The sequence below is a fragment of the Neolamprologus brichardi genome, chromosome 5 (assembly GCF_056152115.1).
Source record: "Neolamprologus brichardi isolate AB-2024 chromosome 5, ASM5615211v1, whole genome shotgun sequence".
In the NCBI taxonomy this organism is placed as follows: Eukaryota; Metazoa; Chordata; class Actinopteri; order Cichliformes; family Cichlidae; genus Neolamprologus; species Neolamprologus brichardi.
The window spans coordinates 10,707,253-10,725,932 of NC_142108.1; the positions used below are offsets into that span (position 1 = coordinate 10,707,253).

The 18,680-nt window shown below is 40.0% G+C and overlaps 1 protein-coding gene across 8 annotated transcripts in view; it reads right to left on the reverse strand.

Annotated features, from left to right (window-relative positions):
- The window catches only part of dlgap4b (discs, large (Drosophila) homolog-associated protein 4b), a 131,091-nt gene that overhangs the window by 92,859 nt on the left and 19,552 nt on the right, over positions 1 to 18,680 (reverse strand). For all 8 annotated transcript variants that reach the window (XM_006784499.2, XM_006784496.2, XM_006784497.2 and 5 more), the window contains exon 2: positions 8,195 to 8,261. The gene's annotated coding sequence lies outside the window, so the exon portion shown is untranslated. The remainder of the gene's footprint in view (positions 1 to 8,194; positions 8,262 to 18,680) is intronic.

Sequence of the window (18,680 nt, forward strand, 5' to 3'; positions counted from 1 at the left end):
ACAGAGGAGGTGAGATGAAGGTCAATAATTTGCTGTTGGGACGCCTAAAGAAGACTTTGCTGGAGGGGTGGAGAGTAGATTTCAGGAGACTGTTTTTTCCTCTCCCAGCTGGTTTCATTGTCATGTCTTAACTTCACTTTCACTCACCGGGTACGGTCTACACATCATGCCATAACCCAATTTTTCCTAGATGATCAATGTCATTTATGTCAGTGGTTTAATACACAGTACAGAAATGCCATGTCATCGTGTAGTGATATCATATTAGTAGATTTAGACAATATTTGATCCTAATAATACTGTAATGCAAAGCAATGTAAGGTGAAATAAAATAATCAAGAATATTGACCCATATCCTGCTCTATCCAGATAATAAAATATAGCTGATGTCAAACCAGTCAGCTTATCAAGTGGGTTTCCACCTGGCAGCATTTTAATCAGAATATAGTTCAGGGCAGTGAAGCTGATGCTGCCAGCTGGGTGGTTTCAATGCGTCTGTGACCTAGTCTCACACAAAGGTGATAAACAGGGTCAAATTTTACGCATCATGTTGTCATCCTCAATTCACATCAGAGTGATTTGTTGTTGTTGTTTTTTTTCTCTCAGAACACTATTTGATATCAAATTGGGAAAAAGGGAGAAAAAAACGTCCTTGTCTGCTCATCTCCTCATCCAGCGATCCCTACCAAATGAGCAGCTCACTGAGGTTCAGTCTATTAATCTTGTCAAATGGATTCAGAGAGCAAGGATATTATAGACAGACATGAGCTCAGGACAGGGGACCAGATGGCTTTGCAAAATGGAGAGAACAATAAAAAGAGGAAAGAGGAGAGAAACTGAGTGCAAAAAGCACCCCATAAAAGTGCAGAATGGGAAGGGATAAGATTTTTCAGGAGTGAGACATCATGGAGAGACATTCACATGGGTGAAGGAGTCAGTGAAAATGACAGGCTATGGCTCCTGCTGTCACTGGCTCTCAGATGTTAAGTCATAGAGCTTTCCTTGACAACTTGCTGTCATTACATGCGGCAGAAATACAGCTCCCTGTTGAATTATGCATGGGTGGGGGTAAGGTAAAGACTAAGTCAGGTATCAAGACAAAAGTGGCAACACAAGCATGTGAGGGAAAAAAAACCCCACACAGGGAATCACAGAAGGACAGATGACCTCAGCTCTGTTACTTTATTGATACAGTGCTGCGGTCATCTTTCAGGCAAAAGAAGGCCCTTGATGTGACACACAGTCCAAGCTTAAACTTCAATGTAAAATATAACCTGTCTTCCATGACTCCTCAGTGGTGATAAAAATAACAGGCAGAGCAGCCATACGGTGGGATAATCTACAAAAGTCTCCAAGTGTGGCAGATAAGACAGAGCTTATAAATAAATTACTTGGGTGAAAAAATTACCTTGAGATGAGAACTTTATCTGGGACTTTGATATTAATTCCATATAGAATGAGGATGTAAGAGTACAAAGGATCTGATGTAAGTTACAGGATCAGGTGATGCACCTGAAATGAATGTTTCAGTTCACACCACAGTGATTAAAACCTATTAATAACTTATACTATAAACCTATTATTTGCATTAAGTATTGTTTAATAATCTGTAGATACACAGTTGCCCTACATTAGGTCTTCATAGTAATCATCTGGACATTTCAGAGACCTTTTCTCAGTTACATGCTAACAATAGTAATTGTTTCTTTAATATATTAAAACAATATTAATAGAGGCTCGGCATGTCTATTTAAATATACTTTTTTTCTTCAAATGTTAACTGAAATGAGATCACACGTGAGAAACTGAAGCATCCATCACTGTCACAGTAATTAGGTTACATCATTCATATCATAGAGGTTTTTAAGGGAACCGTTAATTGGAAGTGAGGTTATTAAAATAGAACTCATGGGTTAATAATAGGCACATTTACCCAGATATTAATTTCTCATCTCACAAAATAACCAAATGAGAATAATGAGTAAAAAGAATAGCAGAATAAAACCATTGCTATTAAACGTATTTCTATTTTTGGTGATTTCCATTTTTAGGCAGAGCTGTCTGTGAGATATAAAAGCTGGTGGTGGTTCATGATGGCAAACAGTGAAACAGTCACAACTATATCTAGCGAAAGGGTAATCAGGGATAGGCACAAGCTAGTGATTCGTGCAGAAGTCGTCAAACAAGTAGTCCAGAGTAAGAGAGAGTCTCTGTGCTGCCCAGACATTTTTCACCAAAGGCGTGTTTTTACTGAGACATTAGCGAAAGGGAAAGAGACAGACTGAAGTTTACAACGTGTATGTACTTTCATTAATTGTATCATGACCGCTTAGGTTTGACAATACTGCATGCAGGCAATGGCAGGTCAGCTAATCATCAGGAGTGGTTTATTAACATTGTGTCAAAAAAAAAAAAATCTATTCAAACCCCCACATAGGTTGATTTTGGGAAAAAAAGTTAAAAATAAGAAAGAAGACACTGAGAGGGAGGGAGAGAGGCAGAGAGACAGAAATGAAAAGGCAGAAGCTTTAAAAGCTTTGGGAAGGATTTGTATCCAATAAGCCATGGTGAGGATTAAACCATGTTAATGCAACACAACACATGCCTACACAAACTGGACACAGTGCACACAGCACTCTCTCTCTCAACACACACATACACACACACACGCGGAGACAAAATCTATTATATTAATGTAAATTTTATAATAAAAAAATGATGCAAACATCTAATGACTCACTGTACAGGGATAGTTCCCAGTGATTATTAAAACAAGCGAAGCTGTGCCTTTTATCGTGCCAGCAATACTTCTGTTCGTTTGGCCAAAGTAGATTCAGCATTCTAAAAACAAGTTGTATGAAATCACCTTGTGTGAGGCGATGTACTGCAACTCCATTAAAGCCAATCCATTGCCTCTATGCAAATTAATGAAACAAAGTGTTCTCATGAGACACAAAATCTCCTGCAGGACTGCAGCCTTGGCTTATGGCCCCTGTATACAGCTGAGAGGCACATAATTTTCTCCACCATTATCTACAATGCTGTGTAATTAGTTTAAGTTTAGAACAACAAAAGAAATATATTAGAAGATCTTAGAGCGGGCGGAAGATATTCCTGGCCACACATTAGAATACAGTGTCTGTTTTGTCATGAATAAGAAAGTTGTAAAGGTTGTCAGCGTGTCAGTTGCTTCTGACAGATCAGTACAGCGCTTAATAAAAACAGAAAATGAAACCAAGTGTGATCAAAGTAATTGATTGCAGGCTGAAAGCAGGCTGTCTTTTATGCAGTGAGGCGCAGTTTCAAGATGTGAAGAAACCAACTAAACATGCCATAATCCCTATTTCAACATGGATGCTCTACAGTGTGTTTCCCTGAGAAAAATGAACACAAAGAAAATCTGAGCATGTTTACTGTGCACTCAGTTCAGTTTAACAGGGCAAATATTTGATGGAGTTACATACAGTTGCTTCTCCTGGATAATCGCAAACAGCTCTGCCCTTTTAGTTTTACATAAACAATCCTGAATAAATGCATTCACGTTATAGAATAGAAGAGAATAGGATAGAATAGAATTCAACTTTATTGTCATTGCACATGCACAGGTACAGGGCAACGAAATGCAGTTTGCATCCATCCAGAAGTGCTTTAGCCATGATATAGATATATTACAATATATATTAGCAATAATATAGATATGTAAGTATATTACAGAAATGGGTCTATTATGGTATGTTATAATGTACACGGTATGAAGTATGTTATGAATATTCTATAACTATAAGTATGTACAGGCTGTAGTGAGTACAAGCTATGTACAGGCTATGAACAGGATATAAATATGAAATAAAAAACTATACAGAAATCTGAGATATACAGTTATACAGAAATGTGAACTATGCAAGTTATAAACAGTTGTAGGATTAAAAATTATCGTATGTACAGAATGATTATTTACACAGAACTATACAGTAGTGCAGTTAAGATAAGTGAGATATGTGGATAATTTCTACAGAGGCTATATAAAGTGCTAGTGGTTGTGAGTGGTGGTTCAGTCCATGTTATTATTGTGTGTATGAGGGTACAGTTGTCCATTGTGTGTGTAGGTGGTTGTGGGTGTGTGTATGTTCAGTCCATGAGTTTAACGTGGGTCAGATGCCAGGAGGCAGAGTTCAGGAGTCTGACAGCTGTGGGGAAGAAGCTGTTCCGGTACCTGGTGGTCTTAGTCCGGAGGCTCCTGTAGCGCCTCCCAGAGGGCAGGAGGGTAAAGACTCCATGTGATGGGTGACTGGGGTCTTTGATGATTTTCCCAGCCCTTTTCAGACACCGCTTCCTGTAGATGTCCTTTATGGCAGGAAGTGGTGCTCCGGCGATGCGCTGGGCAGTTTTCACGACCCTCTGCAACGCCTTCCGGTCCGAGGCAGAGCAGTTCCCGTACCAGACTGTTATACAGTTGGTCAGGATGCTCTCGATGGTGCAGCGATAGAAGTTCACCAGGATGTCTGAGGACAGGTGGTTCTTCCTCAGAGTCCTCAAAAAGAAGAGGCGCTGGTGAGCCTTCTTGACCAGCTTGGAGCAGTTGGTCGTCCAGATGAGATCCTCGGAGATGTGGACTCCCAGGAACTTGAAGCTGCTCACACACTCCACAGCCGTCCCCTTAATGTGGATGGGTGGATGTGGGTCAGCATTCCTCCTGTAGTCCATGATGAGCTCCTTAGTCTTCTCGGTGTTGAGCAGCAGGTTGTTTCTGTCGCACCACTCAGCCAGACGATCCACCTCCTCCCTATAGGCGGCCTCATTGTTGTCACTGATGAGGCCAATCACCGTGGTGTCATCTGCAAACTTAATGATGGTGTTGGAACCATCAGCAGGTCTGCAGTCGTGGGTGAAGAGGGAGTAGAGGAAAGGGCTCATCACACAGCCTTGTGGTACACTGGTGTTCATTGTAATTGTAGATGAGCAGCGGTTATCCAGCCGGACATGTTGGGGGCGGTTGGTCAGGAAGTCCAGTAACCATTTGCAGACAGCATCCACACAATTAACATATGCATTTATGACAATAACCATTTGAATTCCAAATGTGCGTTTGTTTGATTGTTCACTGTCACCAATTAAATTCACATAATGGACAAAAGAAAATATTGCATTTACTGATTTTATGTATCTAATTAGCACTAATATGAAATGCAGTATTATATATCATGGTGCTTCTTACAGCAGTTGATTAACACAATATTAACAGCAAACAAAAGTGCAGCGTATAATGTTTGTGTGATTAATAAATGGCAATACTGGATCAAATCCTAAGAGGGTACTAAATAGTGAGTAGAGAGGCACTTTACATGTTTTACTTTTACTGTTTTTAATGAAAACAGGGCAATTATGTCAATTATTGAGACAAAGCACATCAGTTAACTAAGAAGAGGCTGATTTTTGTAAAGTCAAATATAACAGGCATATCTTGTTTTTCTCTCTGTTAACGCACATTGTTCATGTGCTTTAAATCCATTTCAGAATGTGAGGTGAGTCATTCTAGTTTAAAATGTGCGAGGGCATCATTAGAAAGTGTGTGTTGGAAAAATGCTGACATTTTATTGGTCTGAGTTTTGTCTTATGTTCGCCAACACGACCAAACAGCGATCTCCAAAAGCCTGCATTTTTGATGGTACAGAGGAGAATTACTGCCTTTGGAATTGACAGCATTAGTGTTGAAAGGTTTTAGAGCAATATGCTCCTAACCAGAGGATGTTTTTTCAGGTAAGATCTTGCACATTTCATCAAGACAATGCTAAGTGCATACTGCATCTATTACAACAGCATGGCATGCTTGCAAGCAGCACCTTTCGTCAACTAAAAACATTTGGACCATCACAAAATGAAAAAGCGTGTGAAGTGAAGCGTTTCTCTACGCTGTAGAAGCCAGGCTACAACAATTAATCTCTGCTCACTCCTGGCTACTGGACTCTCTTCACCCGCTCGCACAGAATTTCGGATGCTGCTGGGTCCATGTTTGGTCGGCTCGTACTGTCACGGCTGGCGGGGTGAGCCGTGTGGTGTGGAGGAAAAGGAGGACCCAAATGCAGACAGCCGACTGATGATATGAGTGAGGGTTTATTTACAGGTGACAGTGGCAGAACAGACAACGAAGCATGAGAAAACAACTGAAGAAACCTAAACAGGGAGAACTAAATGACAAACCTGAGAACATACAAAAGGGGTGTGGGGCAGAGAGACGCAGAGACAGGAACGGAACACCATAGAACGCAGACGAGCCGACGAGAAGCACAGGCAGACACCAACTATAAATACACACACCAGGTAATCAGGAAATGGCACACAGGAGGGGACACAGATGGGAATAATGGGCATAACGAGACAGACCTACAAAGTAAAACAGGAAACACACAGACTGTTTTACAACCCAAAACTCGGGGACCTGTACAGAGCACAGAGGGAGACACAGGTAGGGAAAATAAACACTACAACCAAACCCCAACAACCAATACAAAATCAGAAAAACTAGAAAATAATAATCACAAACTCAAAGCGCTGGGTCACCGACCCAGGACCATGACACCCCGGACTGTTAATCTGCTAGAATCCTATATCGGACTTGAATAGGACAACATTTCTCTCCTAAATGTCCAGCAACTAAACTCCTTAGTTCCCAGATGTTTGCCGACTTTTGTTAAATACAGAGAAGATGCTACACTGTGGTAAACATAGCCCTGTCCCAACTTTGCTCTTTGCATGTGTTGCTCTCATCAAATTCAAAATGAGCAAACATTTATCTTCAAATTAAACATTTTCTCAGTTTAAACATTTGATTTTCTATTGTGAATAAAATATGAACGTGTGAGATTTAAGACTCTTGCCCTATGGCAGCTGAGATAGGCTTCAGCCCCCCCACGACACTGAATTAGACAAACAGAATGAATGGATTGATGGATGAATGGAGATATACAAATTACTGCAGTCTTGTTTAGATTTTACACAGCTTCTCAACTCTTCTGGTATTGGAGTTGTATGATTCCTCCCTTCAGTGTACTTTTCTTAGGCAACTTTGATTCAATGCAGTAAGTACAATACAGGGGGCAGTATTTGTTCAAACATTTATCAAAGGTATTTTTGTTTGTAAGACTGCAAAAGAGTTAGGCTTTTAAACTTGTCACCTTTGATGTTTCAGCATGCCCCGATGAATGGGCCACTGTTGTGTGTGTTTGTGTTGCAACTCAGTGAAGCAAAAGAAAAAAGAAATCACTAATGCAGGAACTGCAGGAAGGGTATTGATTTGTGTCTTTGAGTACAAAAACTAAGGAGCTACATTTAATGACGCTGCAAAGTTAGCAAAATACACATTCACAGGGCATTCAAGCACATTTTCTTATTCTCTGTTGGCACTTTCAAAAGAAAAAAAAACAAACACATTATCTATCTGCTTTCTTTCACATTTTAACTGACTATGAAATCCAGCACCATTCTTAATCTCTCTATGTATCTAATCATACACGAATTCTTCCTTTGCTAGCAGAATAAAGACGTTCAGGTACCTCCCCATGGTTGTTTGGTGGAGTTTTCTCCTATAGATAGCACTGCAGAAGAGATTTGTGCTCAGACTGAAATTAATCCAGTGTGAAATCATCAGTCCAGTCAGTGCTGTACCTCAGGGAAGCCCTGCAAGAGCGAGGGTAGCCATGATGCTGTGCACCACAGCTACGTTCCATCAATGCTTGCTGCTCGCGGGCAACACTGTACAAGCATCTAAATGACAAAACATGTCTGTTCATGTTCATCCAACACTAGCATACTTACTGTACTCGTGTTACATTCAAATGATTTAAAATCAAATACTCTGACACTTCTATTCTGATCGGTTTGTAGCCTCAGCAACCACACACCCTCTGAGATTTATTATTCTCGGCAAAGGACAACAAGTTCTGCCTCCCACAGCCTTCAGGATCTATGAGTCTAGGCAAGGTCAAGGCGTGCTGTCTTTATGGAGCTCTTTATGAGCCAGTTCTCCTGGTGGTTAAGCGGCTTTCATGTATCCAACAACAGCAACCAGCCAGCGAACATCACATTAGTACTGCACTTATATTGTTCCTGGCAATAAGATGCTAAAATAGGCAATAGATGAAGACAGAACATCAAAGTGGTGATGGGGTGGAGGGAAAAAGAAGTAGATCTACTGTACCTCACTGGGGCGGTCAAAGAGCTTGTTTTTGAGGTCAGTGAAGAGCTGGCTCATAGAGGAAGAAATCCTGTAAAAATAAAGATGCCTCATCAACTTCAGGGATTATAACAAACTGTGTCATTTTAATTTATAGTATGATGAAAATGAAGTTACGAGCCAAGTCCTCTAAGACTCTGTCAGACTTTCGCTAGACAGCTTAACTTTGACTTGCAGAAGTGAGCATTATTATTGCCCTTTCTTCATGTTTTTCATTCTCTTCAATATTGCTTATTGTGTTCCATTCATTTAGAAATTCAATAAGTCTTTGAAGATAAGAAAACATCACATCTTAAGAGATAAAATATTTTAATTAAAAACCACAAGATTAGATTAGGAAAATGCTTCTGGAGGCAATAAATCTGAAGGAACTAGAACAGGAGAAATATTTTCTGCTTATGCAATATGCCTTCACCAAATTGCTCACTAAAATTATAAAGCAGTAATTTGACAATGTACATCAATTACAAGAAGCTCTTTTTCTTTTTTTAAATTCCTGCAACAGAAAATGCTTTAAACAATTCAGCTTTACTCTGTGCTGCGACAGTCATACAGAAATTTAAAAGCCAAATATTTTTTAAAAAGGCACTAAATATAGACTGCTGTGTCACTCTAGCTTTACTTTTCTTTTTTTCTTTTGAAAGACAGGTTGAAGTTGTCAAAAAATGCGAGACATCTTTCAAAACAGTTTGTTACTTGAGCACATCAGGAGAGAATAAAGAATTTCTCACTCTTTGTTAGTATTTGCGTACATTTAGGCAAATAACTACGCATAATTGTAATAATGTGTATGCATCTGCTACCAAAGCAGAGTCAAAAATGTTTCTGACATTTTCACAGTCCATCTAATTGTCACGGCTGTGAGCCACGAGTTCAAGTATTGTCAAATGCATTTAGAGAGCTTGAGTGCAATAAAGAAACAACTGTGAACATGGAGGGACTTCCTCGGATAAACATTTTACAGAGGAAACAGCAGTGTCACGGAAGAGGAATAAGGATATGTGGTGGCCCAGCGAGGAAAAGATAAAATACAGGAAGAAGCAGTGGATGTAAGCTCTTTTCTGATTCCCGAGGGGGAATATTTGGTGTGAGTTCAGTGACAATTTGTGAAAATGGAGTGACGGAGTGTTCCCTGATCTGGTGGACTGGCTTTTTTAGGGACATTCACACAGGAAGTCATTCACTCATGCTTTGTTGCTTTATTGCAGACCGTCTGCTTTAGGAAATGCAACCTGAGAGCTGCGAACTGTAATTGCTGCAATAAATCTGCCAAATTACCTGAAGGAAAACTGTAAAAATAAAATAAAATCACAGACTACATCTATATCAGCCTGGTGTTGTGCAAAACAGATGACTGTTTCGAGTGACAAAGTGGAATATATAACTGATCATTTTCTGAGGAGGACTGAAGTGTTTCAGCTGGGTCTGCTACACTGTAGAGCAGATCTCAGACCTCATTACATCCAGGCATTAAGTTACTGTTCTTGCTAAAACAGCTGCAAGGTCTTCAAAATCAGACACTGGATGTGACTGCTGGCACAATCACAGTTCTGTAAGTGACTATGACTTTGATGCAATACAGCCTAAATGCTAGAGAAAATGAATAAAGATTGTACAAAAGAAAGGAGAAGGAGAATTACAGCGATGCTATAGTTCATCACTACAGAAGACTGTTAGACAAGCGTTCTTGTAATTTCTTTAAATAGCGTTCAGGAATAATTCTCCTGGTTTCTTAAAAGATATTAAAGAGCTCTCCTTTGGACCTAACACGATACCACACTGCTTTAATGATGCTGAGGTCCGGGCTCAAGGGAGTCCAGTGCATGACTTATAATTTTCCATTCTGTGTTTTTCTATCTTGCAATACTTTTACTGCATTGGCAGTGTGTTTAGGATCATCGGCACAAAGGTGTTTACAATTAGTTGCCTTCTAGTATTTTATGGTGGATCTCAGTCAAAATCTGAAGGCACTTTTCTGTGTTTATAATTCCATCAATTTTGACACGATCCCCAACACCACTGGCTGAAACCCAGCATCAAACATGACACAGCCTCCATCATGTTCTAGAGACGGCTGCAGATGGTATATCTCTCTCCTGACCTTCTCCTAACATACTCTTGATATTATGAACCACACTGTGAACTTAATTTTTTGTCCTACATGTTGTAACATAACTACTACACACCAAAAGCTGCTTAAAGACATAAAAACATTATGAAAATTTGCAGAATCGTCTGGGTCTCAACTAGCGTAAACCACCTTTCCGATGAAGACGATGAATTGGAGAGACAGCTTGTCATAAAACCATCTTGTGAGTTAGTGGATTAGTTTGCGACCACTCTCTCTCATTCATTCATCTTAGATCTGATGAGCCAGATCTGAGATGATGCAGCAGCCCTGGTTATAGTAATCCATTACCAGCATTCGTTACACGTTGATTACCAGCATGTGAAAGTCATTCTACGTGACATTGTCGAGGTCTCCAAAGAACTGCTGATGAACTTCTTGGTAATGTCTGGAGTGATCTATGCACTACATCTATTACTACAACTATTACCAAGGGACTAATTAACACTGTATTCACCCAGAGCACAGTAGTCTGGAAGCTAGAAAACCGTTCCCTGATTTAGAGACTCAAGAGTCTGAAACACTGGATCAGAGCACAGTATTTTTGTTGTCACACTTTGATTTTTGCTGTTGTTTTATACGTTTAATTTTTGTTTCATTTTTTTGCTGCAATAACTGGATTATAAGGAATTTCTGATAGTTCTTGTTTTGAATATGAATATAACCCAGCAGGTATTGGAAAAATAACAGAACCAAGACAGTGGTATATGCAGTTTCAACAGTTCACGGTGGAATTAATCATCTGCTACTGAGACAATGAAAAGTACATATCGTGTTTATTTGATATTCGTTAAATGATTTGTTGTGTGTTGTTGGTGGAGGCCAAGTAATGTATTAAGCTGTTAAATTTAGCAGTTTCTCTATTACATAAGCACAGCCACCGTTTAATGACTGAATGACTGAAAAATAGCGGTTCAAGGTAAGCTTGACTTCAACTCATATTACTTGAATTTCTAATCAAGTATTTACTGCTGAAAGTTTAACTTCTTAGTATTTCAAAAATAAACCCTTACACTGGCTTTGTGAGATGTAAAAAATGTGAAGATTATGTTGCTCACCTGCAAAGGTTTTTTCTTTTTTTCTTGTTCTTACATTTAAGTAAGTACATTTAACGACACGGCTCCTTAGATGCACATTGTTTATTTTATTTGCCCCCACATCATGTGGCCGTGATGAGCCACAGAGGTAGGGCTGATCAGTAACTTTAAGGCCAACACCTCAGGCCTAACCCTGAACTACTTCAAGCATAAATTAAGTCTGTTCCCTTGGGTTCATCTTTCATTAGCCACGGGTCATTTGTGCATTTCATGTGTGTTAATGTGCCACAGTAAGTTCCCTGTGACAAAATTTGCATGAGTGAATGAGTTCACCCCCCCCCCCCCCCCCCCCACACACACACACCCCACATAGAAATGTCAAATACTTCCAACTCCACATTTTTTCCTGAAGCATAACTGACAGCCTTCAAGCCATAATCAACGTGTCTGTAGCATTCATGAAACTGTAATTAACCTTTTTACCATAGTAATATTACAAACAGCATAAACAAGACAGAGAAGCATATCTTCTAGGGCCAAAAAACCTTCACACTCAGTGGGCTTGCATGAGGGAAGTGTTTTTGACCACCAGATCTTTTTTTTTAAATCTTTTTCTACCAACATGCACTTAAAGATGACTATGTTATGTTAATTTTGCCTGGAAAACAGCTAACAGCTGAAGCCAGATGCATAAAACCATGAGTAAACATGTATATATGACGTTCTATTTCTATGTATATGATTTCACGAAGAAATATGTATGTCAAGAGCTCAGAGTGCTCATAATATGTCTAATATCTCATTCAGATTTGCATTTAGATTACACATCATTCCAGCCTCTAGTATATAATATAGTTAGTTGTATGCTGATATATTGTGTTGATTTTGGGAAACGACTGATCATTGCTCAAACGTATTATAAATGAGGTCAGTACCGCAGTGTTCATTCAAGTTGAAAAACAAAAGCTGCATTAATAAGAAACAATAATGTGATGGCTAATACATTGGCTTTACACTACTGCATATATTGAGGTCATTAATTCTGCCAATATAACATTGATCTTGGAGAGTGCACAAGGCTTTGATTTTTGCATTTTGAATTATGGTGCACTGCCAGCTTCTGGAGCTCTTAGGGTCACATGAGGAGGAAACAATTTCAAGTGACTGAGCAGTGTTTTGTGACGAGTGCAGATCCTCACAGCAGAGTTTTGCTGCAGGGCTGGCTCGCCCGTGTACAAGCTAAACTCCTCATTGTAGTTCATGGTGTTCTGGTTTCTCGCAGCTTGAACTGCACAAACAGTAACAGTAAGTGTTAACCAGGAGGCCTGAATGCAGCAGAAACTCACTGAAGCAACATTATCCTGCTGAATTAGCCCAGCTTCCCTGTGACACACTTTTGGCTTGGAGGCAGCGTCTCTGAGCAAGATCTAAACATTTCATTGCAGGTCGCATAGCATGTCTGCTGCTCATCAGCCCCTGGTCTTTGTGATCACTCATTCATCTCTTCTGCCTCTTATTGTTCACCCACAAAACTTTTTGTTTTGCCACTCTGTCTAATTGCTTTCTCATAAACCCTGCACACACATTGCTTTTCATATGTCAGATTTTCTTTCTCTTATCATTTTTTGCATGCTGGGAGTTGATCATTCACAATCCTGCTTTGATCTGACTGGAGGAGCTGCTTTGCAAATAAACAATCAACACCCTCCCCTCCTCTCCTTAATCCTGCTCTTTTCATTGTCACTATCACATAACAAAAGGCGTAATGCCAGCAGAGAATACCCCACTGAGACATTGATGCCAAAAATTCTGTTTTCAAATACATAAACATCACATCATATTCCTGTCTCATTAGTTTCTGTCTGCAGTATATAGTATATCTATATATCTATCTATGGATTTGTAGATAGAAAACACATAAGATCACTATGATGCTAATTTTTCCACTAGGTGACTATGTGATCATTACATCTGTTAGTCATGTAAGCAAAACATAGAGTATTTTTTTTAATCAACCACACTCACTTTGCTCCATGGTTACATTAAATTACAGGGCAGAGTGCTCAGTTTGCTCTCATATTTTTCCTTTGTTCTGAACAGCAATGTTTGGCTATGCCTATTGTGATCAAATGTCACTTGCTGAAGCTCGCTCCTGAGAGAATACTGCAAAAGGCTGCTTTGCTATGTGAGTGCTACTTTCTTGCTCTACTTCGTGCTCTACTTCTTGTCCCCTATAAGTAACCTTGCTGTGGCATACTTTCGTTAGCTAGTCCATCAATGCTGACAAATGTTGATGCTGTTGTAAGAGTTTTGCTTTATTATGTTTAAAACCTTTTAAATGGTAAGATAACAAAAGGCAAGACACAATAGAAGATACAGCACCAACTAACCACCACTATGAATTTGATTGTAATATCTTATACAGTGATTACTGTGAAAACTCTTAGAGGCATTTACGGTTCTGAGACCATGGATGTTAACAAGCCTGGTGAACAGGATTTGTTCTTTTGGGTCCCCCTGAAGATGCAGTTTCTGGTTTTGAGTGAAATACCTAGTCAACCACTGTCCCCACGCACAGAGCAGCGAAACATGGATCAAGCTTGCAGTTAGACAGCAATTAAACAAAATTCTGCAATGCGCGCACCTTGCCTCAGGGTTTTGCAGAGGAGGGCGTGTTTCATTGTGCTTTATAATTTAACACATGAAACAATCAGAAAAATATGTCCCTCATTTTCACGGCCTTGTTCAAATTAACACCACTTACTTTTACCATTCACTCGGTGACCACCGGTACAATCGCTCTCTGTCTCACTACTCACTACAACTTCAAAGCTTTGCTGTGCCCTTAAGAAGACTAGCAGAATTACTAGCATGGGAGATGACTCTGATGTAGTTGTTTGAAGAAGTTGGGGATAGAGAGTTGGGATAGGGATGGCTAGGCTGGATAGGTAGAGCCATCTACTGATCAGAAACTTGGTGGTTTGATCCCTGGCTGCTCTAGTCTGCATACCAAATATCCTTGGGCAAGATACTAACCCCAAGTTTTTTTTTCTGATGCATCCATCGGAGTATGACTGGTAGATAGAAACTATTTAAGTATAATGGGTGAATATGGATGAATGAGCCATGTTGTATAAATGGTAAATGGTAAATGGTAAATGGCCTGCATTTGTATAGCGCTTTTCTAGTTCTTAAGGACCCCAAAGCGCTTTACACTACATTCAGTCATTCACCCATTCACACACACATTCACACACTGGCGATGGCAAGCTACATTGTAGCCACAGCTGCCCTGGGGCGCACTGACAGAGGCGCACTGGCCTGTATTTGTATTAGAGATGGCACGATACCACTTTTTTATGCCCTATACCGATATCATAGATTTGGATATCGGCCGATACCAATATGAATCCGATATAGTGTGTTTTTTAATAAACAAAACTGTTGTTTTAATATCTTGCTGCATTTTGTATAAGTTCAAACTCAAGTTTAAAAAAAAATAATAAAACGCTAAAGCTATTCTGTTATACCTGTATGCAAAAAATACACTGCACCCACAATATTTCATAGTTCAGCAATACTGATCAATCTAATACACTTAAACCTAGTCTATCCTCCCTATTCTGGTATTTTAAAGAGTAAGCAACCTAACTAATAGGGCTGCAAACTCCCAGCAAAAAAAAAAAAAAATAGGGAACCACCCCCCACCTTATGATGCTTAATTGACGTAATCAACTTTAATTTGATGCAGTGTGAAAAAAATGCACAGAAATCAATTATTTTTCAAGAATAATTAAATAGATTCAACATCTTTCTTCAACAGAATTGCAGACTGCACAGATGGTATTTTCCCAAAGGAAAAAGTACTATAGCTTACTAGGGTATATTAGACTTAACAGTTACTATATACAGTAATGGACTTCTATACATTTTACATCAGATTAAAACTTTGGGTGTAAGATTCAGATAATTAATTATTAAAAGCTCGACATTTTAAATGAGAATAAGAAAGAAAAGTATGTCTTTGTGCCCCCTTTTCCCTGTTAATGCCCTATCGGCCCCCCTGGCTAAACTCTGCTAGATCCGCCCCTGCACAGTTACCAGCGTCAGCTACGTAGAAAATGATCCTGGTGTACAAAGTAATATTAAATAAATTCTAACAACAGATTATCAAGCTTAAACGTGCTACTGTTGTTCAGCTGCTGGTTTCCTCTTTCTGGCGCGAAGTGGGCGATAAACAAACAAGAGAGACAGACTCGTGACAGAAAAGCTGATCAGCTTAATCAGTTTCACGATTGAAGTCACCCCTTTGAGTACTCCAGAATCAGAAAAGTAGTATAATCAGTCCACTTACCAAGTCAGAGGATGCATAGGATCTCTGCTGTCCTGTGAAAAACTAACTACATCATTACTGCTTGCATTGGACGTAAGAGGATAAGTAGCACTCAGCTACTGCTAATGAGATGCATTTGATTAACTGATCATAAGCAAAGCAGCCTTGAGCTTTTCAGCTAATTTGCTCCCAGTTTTTCCAGAAATGGATCTACCACCAAATTCACTCTGAGGTCAGACCATGCAATGCCTCAATAAAACTCGAAAAAACCCAACCGTTAGATCTCAGACTCTACAGGCCTCAGCTAGTATGTAACATGTCAAAGTTCATGACAGTACAATTAGAAAATATCTGAACAAGTATAGCTTTCTTGTAAGGCTTGTCAGGAGAAAGAGTCTTCTCTCTAAAAAGAACATGGCAGCTGGCTTAGGCTCGCAAAGTTGACTCTGAACAAACCACAAAACTTCAGCAACAATGTGCTTCTGACAGATGAGGCTAGAGTGGAGCTGTTTAGCACAGAAACATGTCAGCACAAACACTTCAAACTGACTGTCAAGTAAGGTGGTGGAGAGGTGAAGATTTGGTCTCGTTTTGCAGCTACAGGAGATGGGCACCTTGCACTCTTCAACTCGACCACAAACTTCTCTGTATACCTATGTACTCTAGAGGGAAATGTGATCTGTACAACTGTTAATGCTTGGCCCAAACTGGGTCATGTAACAGGACAATGATCTACAAAAGAACTTCTCAAAAAGAAAGGAATCAAGGTGCTGTCCAGGGTTATGGTTAGGATCAAAGTCCAAATGTCAACCTGATTGAAACGCTGTGTCGGCACCTTAAGTGAGCATCATAAATGAATGCCAGCAAATGAAACGAGGCAAAAATCTAGAGTAGGGTAAAATTCCTCCTCAAGCATCTGAGAGATCGAGAAAGTCATACAGAATACAGGTTCTATAAGATATTGAACTGTGAAATGTACCCAAACGTTTTTTTTTTTTACACAATCGCATACTGCCATGTGATGTACAATGGCTTATCCAGCCTAACCAGTGCAGTCAAATCACTGGTCATTGGAAACATTCACTCAGTATTAGATCAATGAGAACATCATATTGCCTAGAGAACTATAAATCACCATGATGACTGCTTGGAAAAATACACCTAAAAACAACTTCAGTGTATCAGCCATCATTGAGCTAAGAGTGTCTCTCATCTGATTGCCCATGGGACTCCTTGCTATGGTAACAACCCAACTAATGACCACCATTGTGGCAACAGCTGCAGTCGTAGCAACAGTTGGCTATTGCAGCTTTTTCACACAGAGACAAAAGGACGAGAGGGTGAGGAGGAGGAGAGGGCAGGAGGCTTTCTGTCATCCGCAGTCAGATGGGGCATGCATTAGTATCTGGTGAAGCTCCTCTCGATTCATCCTGTTTTTTAATCTCTTCATCTGTCTTTTATCTGTAGGTTACCTCATTTTCAAGAGATAACTGACCGCTTAATTCTCAGACAAATGGATTTTCAGTTCATAAATACAGAAATTGTTCCCATCATCCCCATTACAGTATTCCTCTCTTTCATTCATTTCTTGCAGCAGCTTCTACCCAAAAAGAAAACAGAAACAATATGTGTTAAGCAGCTCCCTCGTCTATCAACCTAATGTCATTCACCCACCCTAGTGATTCTTCCATCCCCCTCTTTTTTGCATCCTTATTCATTTGTTCAAGTTGCACACTATAATTTTTGCATCATATCCTCTCACCTCTCTCATGGCTTCTGCCGCCTCATCCCTCACACTGTAATTTACCTTTCTTTATGAGTCTCCAGCTCTAACCTTCTCCCTGCCTCTGTCTCTCCATCAACACCTCCCCTTGGGCTGCGAGTGGCCCGTGTGAGCGAGAGTGCTGAGAGAGCCTGAAATATTGATGTCCCTAGGCGATGGCAACCTCCAGCAGTCTCTGCAGGGGGTACAGGCTGTGGCCACGGCCAGGTCGAGTCAAAGTGGGTTAACTTTAGCATGATGAATGGCCCTGGCGGATGGAGGCAAGGTGCAGTGAAACATGACGGAGTATGTGTGCGTATGAGAAAAACCATGTTATCCCAACTGCCAGCTGGCATCTTCACATGCATCTGGTAATTTGCTCCCAGGTAATCTGGAGTTTTATCCAAGAATGTGTGTGTAAGGAAAGGGTGAACTCATGAGTGGCTTTCCCCTCCTTTCCCCCCTTCCCCCCTTTTTTCCCTTATTCCTTGTGGACTAAGCACAGTTCTCCAGTCTGAGATTTGCTAACGAATCTATTTGTTTATGTGCCCTTCCCCCTTCCCTCTCTTCTCTTCTGTTGTTTTTCACCATCTTCTTCCATCTCCTTTGACATCTTTCTTCCCCAGTAAGAAACCCATCATCTTCCTCTCTCCTCATTTTCTTCTTTTTCGTCACAGACTTAAATTTAATAAAATATATTCTTTTCTATGTTTCCTAAAGATGGCGTCTGCCTTCTTTTCTTATTGACTTTTTCTCTCAAGTGAAGGTGACCTTGTCAAAAAGATCCATAAGAATTGCCATGGAGACGGCATCCAGCTGGATAATGCTTATGGAGAGAGAGGGGGGATGGGAGGGGCAACAGGAAAAGGCAGTATGAGAAAGCAACGGGGTGAAGGCAGATTCATTACAGATGTGTTTTCTCTGACTCCAGATTCACAGTCCCATCACTTAGGTTCAAATTACTATGATACTTGCACTCGCCATCTCTCTCATTCTCTGTCTCTCTGGATTTGTTACTTCATGATTTCAGGGGAACCATAGCTCTTGTCCTGCTTAATATGTATTTCATTTAAATCAGTTGCCAGGTTATATGTTTATTGTTTTAAACAGCTTTGAAAGACCCATAAGTCTAATTTCCACAATGAGATATAGCATTCTTGGACTGGGGCAAATGCCTTCATGGCCCAAGA